Consider the following 12647-nt stretch of genomic DNA (forward strand, 5'->3'; position numbering starts at 1 on the left):
CTTGGATTTCACTTCCATAAACTTGTCCTGCATTCCCTTGAAAACATCCAGACTTTTAACCTTCGTCACATACTTTGGCACCAAGCTTCCAGTTTACACACCCACTGCACGAAGACCATGTTAGAAAGCATTATTTTTTTTAAAACTGGCTACACCTCATTCCATGTGTCACTGCCAATGACAATCAATAAACACAGATAATATAATTTAAGCACAAAAAACAACTTAACTATTATTTTGACTGCATTTTTTACATCACAACTGATCTAGAGAATGTATATATTGGGGAAGCAAAAATCCTTCAAAACAAAAATCTTTAAAACTTGATAACTGCATTTCCTGAGAGCACTCATTCCTTCCATCAAGCTGTGTGAGTAATTCACATTAACTACAGCCTTCTCTCTTAAATCCACACATTTAAGTGATTGTCACCATGAAATTTAAAATATTTTAGGTATCTGTGCCTTACTACACCCAAGCAGTGACATCACCAAGTTCATGTCTTGAACTAACACTTCATTTCAGTACAGCCTGTGGGGGGGAATAACAGGATACCTGAAACTTCTATCCTGAACCAAAAAAATTAGAAAGAAAAGTCCAAAGAAGTGAGAGTTGCTGAAATGGTGTTTTAAATACACTTTAAATATTTAAAATATCTTAATAAATTATTCACTATTTTAAAATTCAGGGATTAGTTCTCAGATTTTGTACCTGTAGATTATTTTCTTGAGCTCCATCACTCGCTCGGTCTGTGCTTTCTAGGGAAGAGTGTTGAAACCACAGTAACAGCCTGAATTACTTATGGATTTAGGGAGGGATTAACCCAGCTCTTCAGCAATGACAGTATTTTCTCCAAAGTCCCTGGAGGTCATGACTAGCTGTAATGACATATTATGACATTCAGGACACTGACAAAATGGGATTGAGATGCCTGAGGCACTTCAGCACAGAAAACCCTGCTGGGAGTTGTCGCCTTCCTCAGCTCTTCCTGAGCTGACAGCCTGCTCCTGCCCAGCAATCCCAGGCAATCCCATCCCTTCCAGCTGCAGGAACTCCTCCGCACCAGAACGCAGGATGGCCAGGAGCTGCCAGAAAGCTCTTGCCTTGCGAGCAGGGTGTGCTATCCCCTCCTCCTGTGGTCCCGACCCTGGCAAGATCTGCCAAGCAGCCAGAGCAGGGCAGCGTCGGGGGAGGTGAAGGCCGAGCACAGCCCTGCGCTGGCTGAGGGGTGCAGCCACTGCCAGGGGGGCTGGAGACGCTGGCAGCTAATGAGGCACACAGGGTGACACCAGCCTGCCAGCACAAGGGTCCCAAGGAGGGACGGGCTGGAAAGCACACAGCTCCTCTGGCTGGGACAGACCTGGAGACCTGCTCCCTGGGAAAACTCTGCTGCGCAAGCTGCTGGTTCAGGTACAGGAGAAAAAGAAGGTCCTGAATCCAAAGCTGCTGGGCTGAGCAACCAAAGCAAAGGATCTCCGGACTGGGGTTGTTCTGGTGAAAGGGAAGACCCACACGCTGCTCCATCTGAACAGACAGATCCCAAACCAGAGACAGAAGGGGAAAGCAGCAGCAAAGGCTGCAATGCACAGCGACCCTGTCAAGCTGCTCCAACACATCCTTACGGTGAACCAAGGGTCGCACCAGCACCGACGGCAGAAACTTTTAAAGCCTACCCGTGGCTTTTTTTTCCCTTGGCAATCAGATGGAGCTGTAGAGATCAGCACAACATAGTGAACAGCTTGAGGAGTACACTGAAATTCATCTCTGTATGCACCTACTCCTAGACAAACAAACAAATACGAAATATATTCTGTTCCATCTCCAGCCAGGATAGGATTTCAATTCCCATCTAATTTGACCTCCCCAGTAGAGCCACTCAGTAGGAAAACCCTCAGGGCATTAAATGGACAAAGCGAGGCACGCAAATACTCCATTCTAAGAGCACAGCACATGTCTTCAGAGGTCTTCAACTGATTTTGAAAACTAGACTCATGACAAAACATTGCACCCTTTATAAAAATCTTCCCAGAATGATATGACAGGCTATGACCTAGCATTCGTTCCAGGAGAAACACCTCTTCATTCTTCATGCATTAAGTAACAAATGGCAAAAACCTCGTTAAGAAAGGAAAAAAAAACCTCACGGCAAAATATCCCCTAAAATAATTTCACCTATACATATCGCAGTAACTGGCATCTTTCCCTTAACACCCCAAATGTCTGTAGAATATCACTTTGTTCAGTGACACTGACTTCACTAGGAGCACACTGTGAGTAAGGATTGTAGGACAGGGAATAGAGAGAATCACGTTTTGTTCAGAATGGCTTTTGACTTGGGAAGCCAGAAGACATCTAAGCAGCATATTCTGGTTAATTTACTTTGATATGTGAAGATTAACTCCAGGGACATAAAAATAATACATTCAGGGTTTCTTCCCACCATTCCTGTAACTGTTCCTATTGTCACAGAGTCATTAAACCCCTCTGTTAACTCCCCAAGCATTACAGGTCTGCGATATTCAAGATAATAAAGTAGCCCACAAAACAACCTTCCTGAATAACAATCATTCATAATCGATAAATTATAAAAGGTCTTTCTAATACACACATACAGTAACCAGAGCACAACTGAAGCACAACCGGCACTGACTGAAGCACAACTAACATGAACAAAGGCAAAACTATCACAGTGCAAAAGCAAGAATCCCAGCTTCAGAAGGATGCTTCACACCGAGTCACTCTGCTGCACCCCCAGACCAGTTTGTCTCAGGGGAAGTTTTCATTCCAACAGACAGGGGCATTTTCTGCACACAAGCTCAGCAAATGGTTTTACAGGAGCACGGCAATGCCACCTGTCTGACAGAGCAAACCAAACCCGGTTTTATAGAGAAACACGCTCTGAATAATCACTGTAGTGCCCTGTCCGAACAGTTTTCCAAAATAAACAACCACAGGAGGAGGTTTTTGCTGTTGTTACTGTGCCAAACTCTCACACCATATCATTATTTTTCAGTCACTCTCTTTAATATTTATTCTGCATGTTCTCCACAGTAAATTGTGATCAGCTACAGCTCAGAAATGTAAGTTTTCTAAATCTTAGAAGACTGAAGTACAGAAACTTATCATTCCATATGTCTGTTAAGCCTCTCGACACAAAGACTCTTGCTTTACTTCTAAGCTCATTTGCTACTAGAGCAACAAGCCACTTAAAACACTTCTGTGGGGCTGCACACTCTTGAATACAAATACTTGGATTTTGTACACACTACTCATTGGTAAGGGTTTTGCTATTGCACACAAAAACAGATGCCGGCCTCTGAAGTTTTCTCCTACTTCTCTACTTTTAACTCACCTCCTAAAGCCAGAGGTACCAGGGAGATGTTGAATGGCAACAGAGCACAGTTCAGCAGCTTCTCCTCTTCAGCTGGTACCTGGAACCAGGATCTTTCCTTCAGGTACACTGTGGGCAGCCCAACACACAGCTCACTAAGTGGCACGGCTTATGTTCTTCCAAGCACTCAGGGGCATTAGTTCAAAGCAAAAACAATTAATCTGCACCTTGACAGTAGGGTTTGTTTGGGCTTTCCCCATCCTTTTCTGACACCACACAAAAAAAAAAGAAGTCTGGCCTTCTTTGCTTGTGCTGATCGGTTTGTTGGATGTCAACGAAAACAGACTAACTTAAATATACAACACCTGTTACCTTTTCAGTCAAAAGCCGAGTTTCACAAAAGCTCCATATCCACAACATGCCTCCTTGAGGACTTCAGGTAGGTAAGGATTAAACACAAAGCCAGATCTTCAGGTGGTGTAAATGGATACAGCCTATGGGCTTAAACAAATCAATTCTCATCAGCCCAACACCCTGAACGAGTGCTCCACCCTATGCTTTTAGAAAAGGTAATAGAAAAATAACCCAGGGGGAGGGAGGAAGACTGTTCCAAAAAAAAAAAAAAAACCCAAAACCCAACAAAAGAACAACAACAAAAGAAAGAAAAAAAAAAACAAAAAAAACCAAAACAAACCAGAATACCACAAAAAAAAAATTTAGAATAATTACTCAGGCTTTTTCTCACATATAATTATGAGCACCAGATCTAACAAGGCCTAGTTACCTACAGATTTGCATGTTGTGGCTAGTTCATTTTAATGTCTAAGCACTCCCAGCAGCCAGGACACACACAAAGCTCTTCTAGGTTGACTCTTTGACACTGATGATAGAATGAGCTCACCAGGCAGCTTTTCTCTCAGCCAGAGACCGTACGGGAGTCTCTCTCCTCCAAATTTCTCAAAACTTAATAAAACTTAATAATTTTTAAGACTTCCATTCCTTTGACAAATACTGCAAAAGCAACCAACAACTTCAAAAATATCTGGTGCAGATTAATATACAAACAGTACACCAGGACATAGGACAGCAAATCTTGTTTCCATAGGAAATCAGCATAAGCTCTTTTCACCGTATTGTGTTTTCATCTGTCCTCTGAGCAACACAATTTACCAAGGGTTTGCAAGCTTCATTTCTGACTTCCAAGACAGAAAAACAGTTTCAAGAGGAATGGAGGAGACCAACAATATACCAAGGGAGAAATGCTAAAGGCATTGTAGTTGAAAACCTATTGCACTGCCTGCCCATCCCACCCTTCCTTCCCTCAGCACTGCTCAGCCCAACACACACAAGGCTCAGAGGAAGCTACAAGCAATGGGGGCATTTAGCTCCACTGAAGGCAGCAGCACTAGAACACTAGCTGAGGATCCAGATCCAGCAGCATGTGTTTGTAAACAGCTTTTAATTCCTTCATTATTTACTACTAAAAAAAATCTCCATAGATTTCATATAGTTACTGTTTTCACCATCTAAATGATAAAGAAACAGTGGTTTCTGAAAACCAGAAACAAAAACCTGGGCAACAAAAGGAGTTCAAGCTCCTGTACCTTTTTTTTTTTTATTTGAACTGGGGAAGTGGGCCATCTTCACTGCCCTTTCAAGCCTCCCTCAAATCCCTGACTTGAAACAGTTGTTCAGCTCCTCACAGTTCCTCACCAATAGCTCTCATGCCTCTCTCAAGCTGTTCTGTGTCACGTCAAGTCTTGTTTTATTTTAACTGTACAAACTCTTTAAGACAAGGACTTAGCCTATATTTAGAAAATGCTGCATAAAGATATAGTGCTGTGTAGGAGTTTTACAATTTCTCTGGTGTTCAACTTCAGCATTTTGGAAGTCACACGCATTGTCCTGGGCAATTGCAAACTATAAGGAAAAAAAAGAATCATTAATATGAGTAGAGAATTGATTCCTTTAGACATACTTTTTCTTCCCTTGACCATTTTCAAAGCATATAGAATCAAAATAAAATTGCCACACTGTAGGATCTCAACCAAAATCAAATGAAAGCATGAGAAAACAAACTCTATAGAGTTCTGACACCCTTTTCCCACAGTCACTTCTTGCTCACTCTAGTGAACAGTATCACCCTAAGGCCTTCTTGCACTAAGGCTACAATTGCCAATACACAGTTTTCAGAAACATCTCGCCCACAACATATTAAACTCCTTAAGACCAGGGTGAGCAGGAGTTTTTTTGTTATTTTCTCCCCTCTGGTTATTAAGCATTTAAGAGAGCTGATAGTATATTTTAAAAGCTGTGAACTTACGTTTGCATTTTACTGTACTAGAGCAAGTAAATGAAAGAAATTCTTTGTTCTGAAACATTCACTGTTCCTGTTCTACATCCAGAACAGAGCGCAGCTTTCAACCAAAAGCACCACAGCTTACCTTCTGACCGTCACAAAGAACATTTGAATTTTACACGTGTATGTATGCACACAGGATGTACGCAGTATTTACCCCAGAAAGTTGATTCTTACGGTGTCTAGGGAATGTTATGTATCCCTGTAAGCAACTCACTGGGTGGGTTAGCTAAAAACTTCATTCAAGTCTTGCAACACCCTAGTCGTCTTCATCTGCTAACACTCTTAATTTGAAACCGTTACAGGTATAAATGATGTGTCTCTTGACAAAGAAGATTCAGAGGCATAACCAAGTTATTAGGCCTTTAGCTACGCCACCTAAGGCGGCTGTTTGCATGCTCCTAGCTCATGTCAAATGCTAAATGAAAAAAGTTCAAACTAACTTTTCTGTACATTAAAGCGTAGCAGAGCTGCAGATCTGACAGTCTGAAACAGCCTTGTAGCTTCTGGTTCCGATTTCTGCCCGATAAAAGTTTAATCTGTAACAAAATCTATCATTAATAAACAACTGCACATTAGACCCTGTTTAAGGGCCATAAGCAAGTACTAAAGACTGGTGTGAAATTTGCTGAGACCTGCCACAGACAGTCAGCCACCAAAAACATATTTGACCAAGATCGGGATGTTAATTTTAAAATGAGGATTTAGAGAGGATCGAGACTACCTTGTGGCTAATGTGACTGATCCCTGAATTTCTTCTAGCAGCCCTTTTGTGGTGGAGTAGAACAAAGGCTTAACAGCTGATTTTTCTTTCATTCCCCACCACCTCCCCTCTATGTCTTTTTCTTCCCCATCTCAGCAGATGCCCCAGAGTTTGCTCACTATAAAATAAAGATTAGCAGATAAAAAGAAGCCATTTCTGGTGTCAGCTCTTAACAGCTAATTTCTCTATATTCCTTTTACTTCATCCCCATCTACTCCACATGCACGTTTTCCACAACTCTCTTCTCAATTTTATTTTGAAACAGTTTTCCCAAATCTTATATTCTTCCTCTACTTTCCCATTATTCGTAAACTTCTGAAAACCTAAAATCCAGGCAATCACTTTAACATCCCTGGTCTTTTTAACCTCTGCTCCAGCTGGACTTCATAAAAACTCTAAATGCCTTGTTTACCACCTGATATTGTGCCCTTACATAATTATCATTAGTATTGAATACTAATACTAATGCCCATATATACAGAACACTCTTTTCAGATACACTGAACTGACATCAATTTTATTTGCAGTGTCTTGACCATTCTAAAGTTCCTATTCCTATTCTTCTGGACTCTCAACTCATTGTAAGAAAAAAAAATTGATAACCTAATTTTTAGAGCTACCGAGAATTTAATGATGTAACAAAAACCATCAAAACAGTACATGCTCAGTAACTTCTGAAAATCATTCCCTGATGAAAATAAATGCTGTACAAAGCAAACAGATACTAAAATATTATTTAAGGATATAAGCAAGACCTCATTAAAATCAGCAGCAGTTTTGCCACTGGCTTACAGGGCCAACACTTCTCACAGAGCCTATAGCTGCTACGTTAAAAAAAAAAGGTTCAAAACACTAACAAATTGTGATGCTTGAGTCTTCTACAAACCCCTGGAGGAGTCCCACAAAACAAAACCAGGTTATTTTGCTACTTCCACTGAGGCAGAGCCTTGCGCCCCCTTCGCACCCCACACCCCTTAAACACATCTCCTTTTGGACTGGGGAACTGCACCCACAGCTGAAGGCACCATCTGCTCTCAAGGTATTTGAGAGGTCTGCAAATCTGAAAGAACGTATATCGACTTGCAGCATCACTTTAAATTCATATGTAGAAAGCCACATCATTTTCCCTATTGCCATTTTCTGCCAGTCACCTCCCTTTAGCAATATCAAGAGAAAAAACATTAATATATCACTGGAAGAATCTGCTTACCAAGGCAGCTTATTAGTATTTCTGAATACTGCAAATTAAATCAGCTTGTTAGCACTTTCATCCTTTAAGCATATAGATTAGGTTCTTATTTAAAATTTCTGTGTTAACAGCAGAATAAATATTATTTTTCTTGTACAGACTAAAGTATGGTAACAGTTAATAAAGAAAATGAAAGGCAATCTTATTTTTGGCAGGACTGTTATTCCGTTTCCATTGTACGTGTGCCACAACATGTTCAGCTGATCATCAAGAATCCAGCCTGCATATTTTAAGGTTATAAAACCTGTTAAAACAGTCACCAAGGCTCCTATTCAAATCAGTAGCAGTTCGGTCACAGGCTTAAATGGCCAAAACTTCTTCAAGAATTCATAGAAAACTTCGCTCTTCTCCTCTCTACTCACCAGTCATATAGTAAAAAATGAATGCAAAACACTTTAAATAAATGAATAAATAAATGAGCCGGGATAGTTCAGAAATACACCCCCTGGATTGGCACTGCACTAAATAAGAGTGAGAAGACACTGCAGAATGTGGAACTGTTACCTAGCACACAGACAAAATCCAAAGCCCCCAATGCGGTTTATTTGGCTGCTGGCAGAGGGGCAGAAGCTGCCGCCGTCACACCCCAGCACAGCACACCCCTCCCACCGCCTTCTGCCCCTACCAGGTGCCTTCATCTCTCTCGGGTCCCAGGTTTGCTGGCACAGCTAACGATGGCAGGGGAACATCATCTGCACAAATGTCATTGCTGCAGCGGTTCTGCTTCCAACCACGATGGCACAAGCAGCACAGAGATGAGGAGCCTGTTGAATACTTCTGTCCTTTCACCCAAATCTAAATCTCACTGTACTATACAGAATCAGTAAATCACTTGAGAGCTGCTACTTTCACATGAAAACATCTGAAGAGATCCCATCACGATGGCACGGCAAAGAAACAGAGAAGAGGCCAGAAAACAAGAGTGAAGGAAACAAAAACAGAGAAGAAAGCTGGAGCTGGAAATGCACTGGAACCAGTCAATATATTTTCACAAGCAGTGATTTGCACTACCAAAACGTACAGGCAAAGAGTATTTTTTAAAGCTTCCTCCCAGCCTGTCACAGGTGGTTCCTCACACTGGCAGACAGCTGTGACCCTCAGAAGCATTACTGACCCAGCTGGGTCTCAAATTCCTGGTATGCTGGAGCATTATACAAAATTAAGTGGTATTTCCTTAAATAATGTAAAAGTGACATTACATTCTAGAGTGTTGAACTGCTTTCTCTCAAACTTAACGCCAAAGAAGATCCAGGAAAAGCTTTTTCTCCTAGACTGAAAAAATAATCTGCTAGTATTAGTCTTTACAGAGAAAATGCTGCATAACTTTACACCCAAACCCTGCAACTGGGTATGCAGGAAGTTTCCACATCTACACTAAACTATAAAAAACCCCTACACTAACACAGTTAAGTCACTGAGATAGACTGTGGGACTTGCGATGCATATTCCAGTTCAACGGCCTTTCTCTAGCACAAAGCAGCTGTGACTTCACCACAACCACTGAGTCCATTTCCCACCTATGAAGGAAATAATTACACATTCATATCTCAGCACTCACAGGGGCTTACACAGCAACACCCAGGGCAAAAAAATAGTGCTGTCTATAGGCAACTTAGAACATCATCATTCAGATCTTGTAATGCACCTCAATGGTGTATTTGGGTTGGTTTTTTTTTTTTCTTTTTTTTTTTTAGTTTTTCTGCAGAATTATAAAATGCATGCAACAGATTACAGTGCTCATTGTAAAAACTTCTTGCTTTTTCCACATCCAGGACTTCTCTGCTTTTACTTATTGCTTGCCTGTGGTTTCTTTTCCCTTACACTATCACTGTATTTTACTATAAAACAACTATCCTGTACAGGACAGATCATGTTTCAGGTAAAAGCAGTAGACTTTGTAGGAAACGTTAACATTTTGTCGCCATACAATGAAAAAATGATACTATAGTCTTCAGTCAGAGGGTGTGTGGGTTTATATTACCCCAGCAATACCCTCTGCCATGCAGTGCAGGGAGAACAAGGCAAAAGCAGTAAATACAAGTAACCACGTGTTTAACTAGTGAACAGCGACAGGGGTTTAATACAATTGCATGTAACATCTATGGCTGCACCTTCCACAACCTCAGTGTTAAAGGCCCTTGCTGAAACACAGGGGGACACATCAACTGTCACAAGCACAAATCACACTGCACATTCCGAGTGCTCACAAGTTCTGCCGTGGCACACAGCCAGCACGTCCAACAGCTGAAGTCTAATACAAAAGCATATTTACTTTATCAAGGCAACCCAAGTTTACTATCACTGCAGAAAACTGCCAAATCAATGCAATAACAAGAGAAACACTTGATGAAGCTGCAAACCCAGCCCCTACTTGCCATTATTTATGTGCACGTTTCCTTTGGTTCCCCCCCCCCCCGACAAGCCCCTCCAAGTGCCACAAAACTGCTTTGTAAGGGAAAGACCTGGAGCACTGAACCTTATAACAAGCAGTAACTTCTGCAAGACAGAGGATAGAGTTCAGTTCTTCCCCCTAGCAAGCTGGTAGTTACTCCAAAAACAAAGCATGCACTGCTCATTGGTTTGACCTGAAGTGTCTACTGGGGTTTTTTTCCATTAATACTTTCACTGACACACAAACGCTGTTTCATCTCGTGCTTTACTTGTATTAATCAACCCCAGAAAAACAACTGTGCAGCTTTCACTTCTTCACCTTGCCTCAAAGCTCTGTAACACCTGGTGAACACACAGCTCCTTCTATCAGGACATCTCCAGAAGCTGATGCAGCATGACAGACCATGCTCACACACAAACACACACTGAGATCTGGAGACACAAGATGCTTTTTCAGCATCTTCTGTGACTAACAGACTGAAATCCCCAACGCTCTCTCCTGTAACCCAGCCCCGGTGCGTGCCCTGTGCTCTGTCCCGGGTCCTCCTCCTGGTCCAGCTCCCCACGTCCATCCCCTCTCAGGCTGCCCCAAGCTCTCCCCACGCAGGCCTGGCTCAAGCCAACATGCCCCCGCTATTCCAACAGTCCTGCAGGGCCTCAGCCAGGGCACAGGACTTCACCCTGCGGGCTGACAGACAACTTTCCCACAGAACTCCATTCCCTCACCTCACTGCTGCAGAGAGCTGCTGCTGCCTTCGGCATCCTCCAGGCCAAACTCAGGGAGTTCTTCAAACTCCAGGGATCGCTGCAGTCCGCACTAAAACTGGGTAAAGGAACCCCAATGTGCAGAAAATATCCCTTGGGTGTACAAGATGCTCTCGGCAGACCCTGCACAGCCGTGTGTTACCCTCTCCCCAGACAGTGCTGCCTGTTGAGGGGATGTTGCTCTCCGGTTGGGATCCCCGAGATGAATACCAGCTTCGGGTGAAAAGAGCCATCATCACGCCTCTAAGGGGACTTTTCTAAGGCTCGTCATTCCTCTGGGCTATTCCAGGTCTGAGTCAGCCCTTCCCATTTCCATTGCTAAGAAAACATTCTTGAAATATTTTTTACTGTTTCTGCAATAATTCTCTGTCCTACAGCAGCCTCAAAAATCATGGCTAAAGCAGCTGCTGCAGAGACAATGAACAATGCAGAAATATTTTATGTGCTATCACTACTTCTAGCTAGATAAATACAAATACTGCTGTCCTTCATACCAACTGCATTTGTCCTACAGAAACACACACAGTGAGGAGCTGTAGAGGACAAGAACCCTCCTGAATGATCAGGCGCAACGTCTTTGCTCTCTGAGCTTTTCCAGGTCATTAATATTTCACTTCTATGAATTCCTCAGCTGCTTTTACAACAGGTTCCTCTCTCTCCTTCTGAAGTATGAGCAAGAGGACTTGTTTGAAGCACCCAGCAGACCTTGCCTCCCTCCCCACCCCCGTGCCCCTGAGAGTTTAACACCTCCAGTGCAATCTATCCCAGATAGAAAACCCCCACGGGCAGAGCAGAGGGTCAGAGGAGATTCTGAGTCTCCCTTCTAGTTCCAGCAGCTCTAAAGGTGCGCAGTAAGAAAATAAAGCGTACCGCAGTGTCTCTCCATGCCTGCTGTTGGAAAGCACGGGCCGTCCAGCAGCTCCTGCCCCCAACCGCCCCGGGCAGAGGCCGCCCAGGACAGCCGGTGCCTCGGCCCCCCCAGCCCCATTCTGAGCCCCCCGCTCACCGCCCGCCCGCAGGGTCAGTGCCGATCGCTCCGTGACCACCGGAGAGGAAAAGCCCCGCACCGACAGAGCGGAGAAACGCCCCGAACAGCCTCTGCTCTCCCGCCCCTCCCGCGGCAGCAGCGAGGCCGGAGCTCACTCCCGGGGAGCGGGGCGGCTGCCGCGGGACCGGCTCCCCCGCTGTGCCCCGGCCCCCCCCAGCACCGCGGCCCCGCCGGCGCCGCCTCTGCCCCGGGACGGGCCGCCCCCCGGGGGACCCCTGCGGGCACCGAGACCCTGCCCGCCCCGCCGCCAAGGCGCTACCGCCGGCGCCCCCCCCGCGCCGGCCGCCCTCGCTCGTCCCCGCCGCTCCCGGAGCGCGGCCCCCGGGGATCGGCGCAGAGCTGCGGCCCCGGGACCGCCCCGACGCGACCCCCGCCCGCCTCCCCTCAGCACCCGGGAGCCGAGGCGGCCCCCCCGCCGCCCGCACCCCCGCCCTCCCCCGCCAGCCGCAGCGGCCCGGCCCGGCTCCTCAGCGTGGCGGCACCGCCCGGGCCGGGGCCGCGTTACCTGCCCGGGCTCCTCCAGCGCCCGGCTCTGCTCGTTGTCCGCCGGCGGGGGCTGGGGACGCTCCTGGACGCTGTGACCCCGGAGCATCGCCCGGCCCGGACTGACAGCCCCCCTCTGCCGGAGCGGCGGGACCAGCGCCCGGGCACTGCCGGCGGCGAGGCGGGCAGGGGAGGGCAGGCCGCGGGGCGGGCCCGGCGGGGCCAGGGCGCCTTCCCGGGGCACTCGAGGTGGTGCTG

This window comes from Strix aluco, unplaced genomic scaffold, assembly GCF_031877795.1.
Source record: "Strix aluco isolate bStrAlu1 unplaced genomic scaffold, bStrAlu1.hap1 HAP1_SCAFFOLD_52, whole genome shotgun sequence".
NCBI lineage: Eukaryota > Metazoa > Chordata > Aves > Strigiformes > Strigidae > Strix > Strix aluco.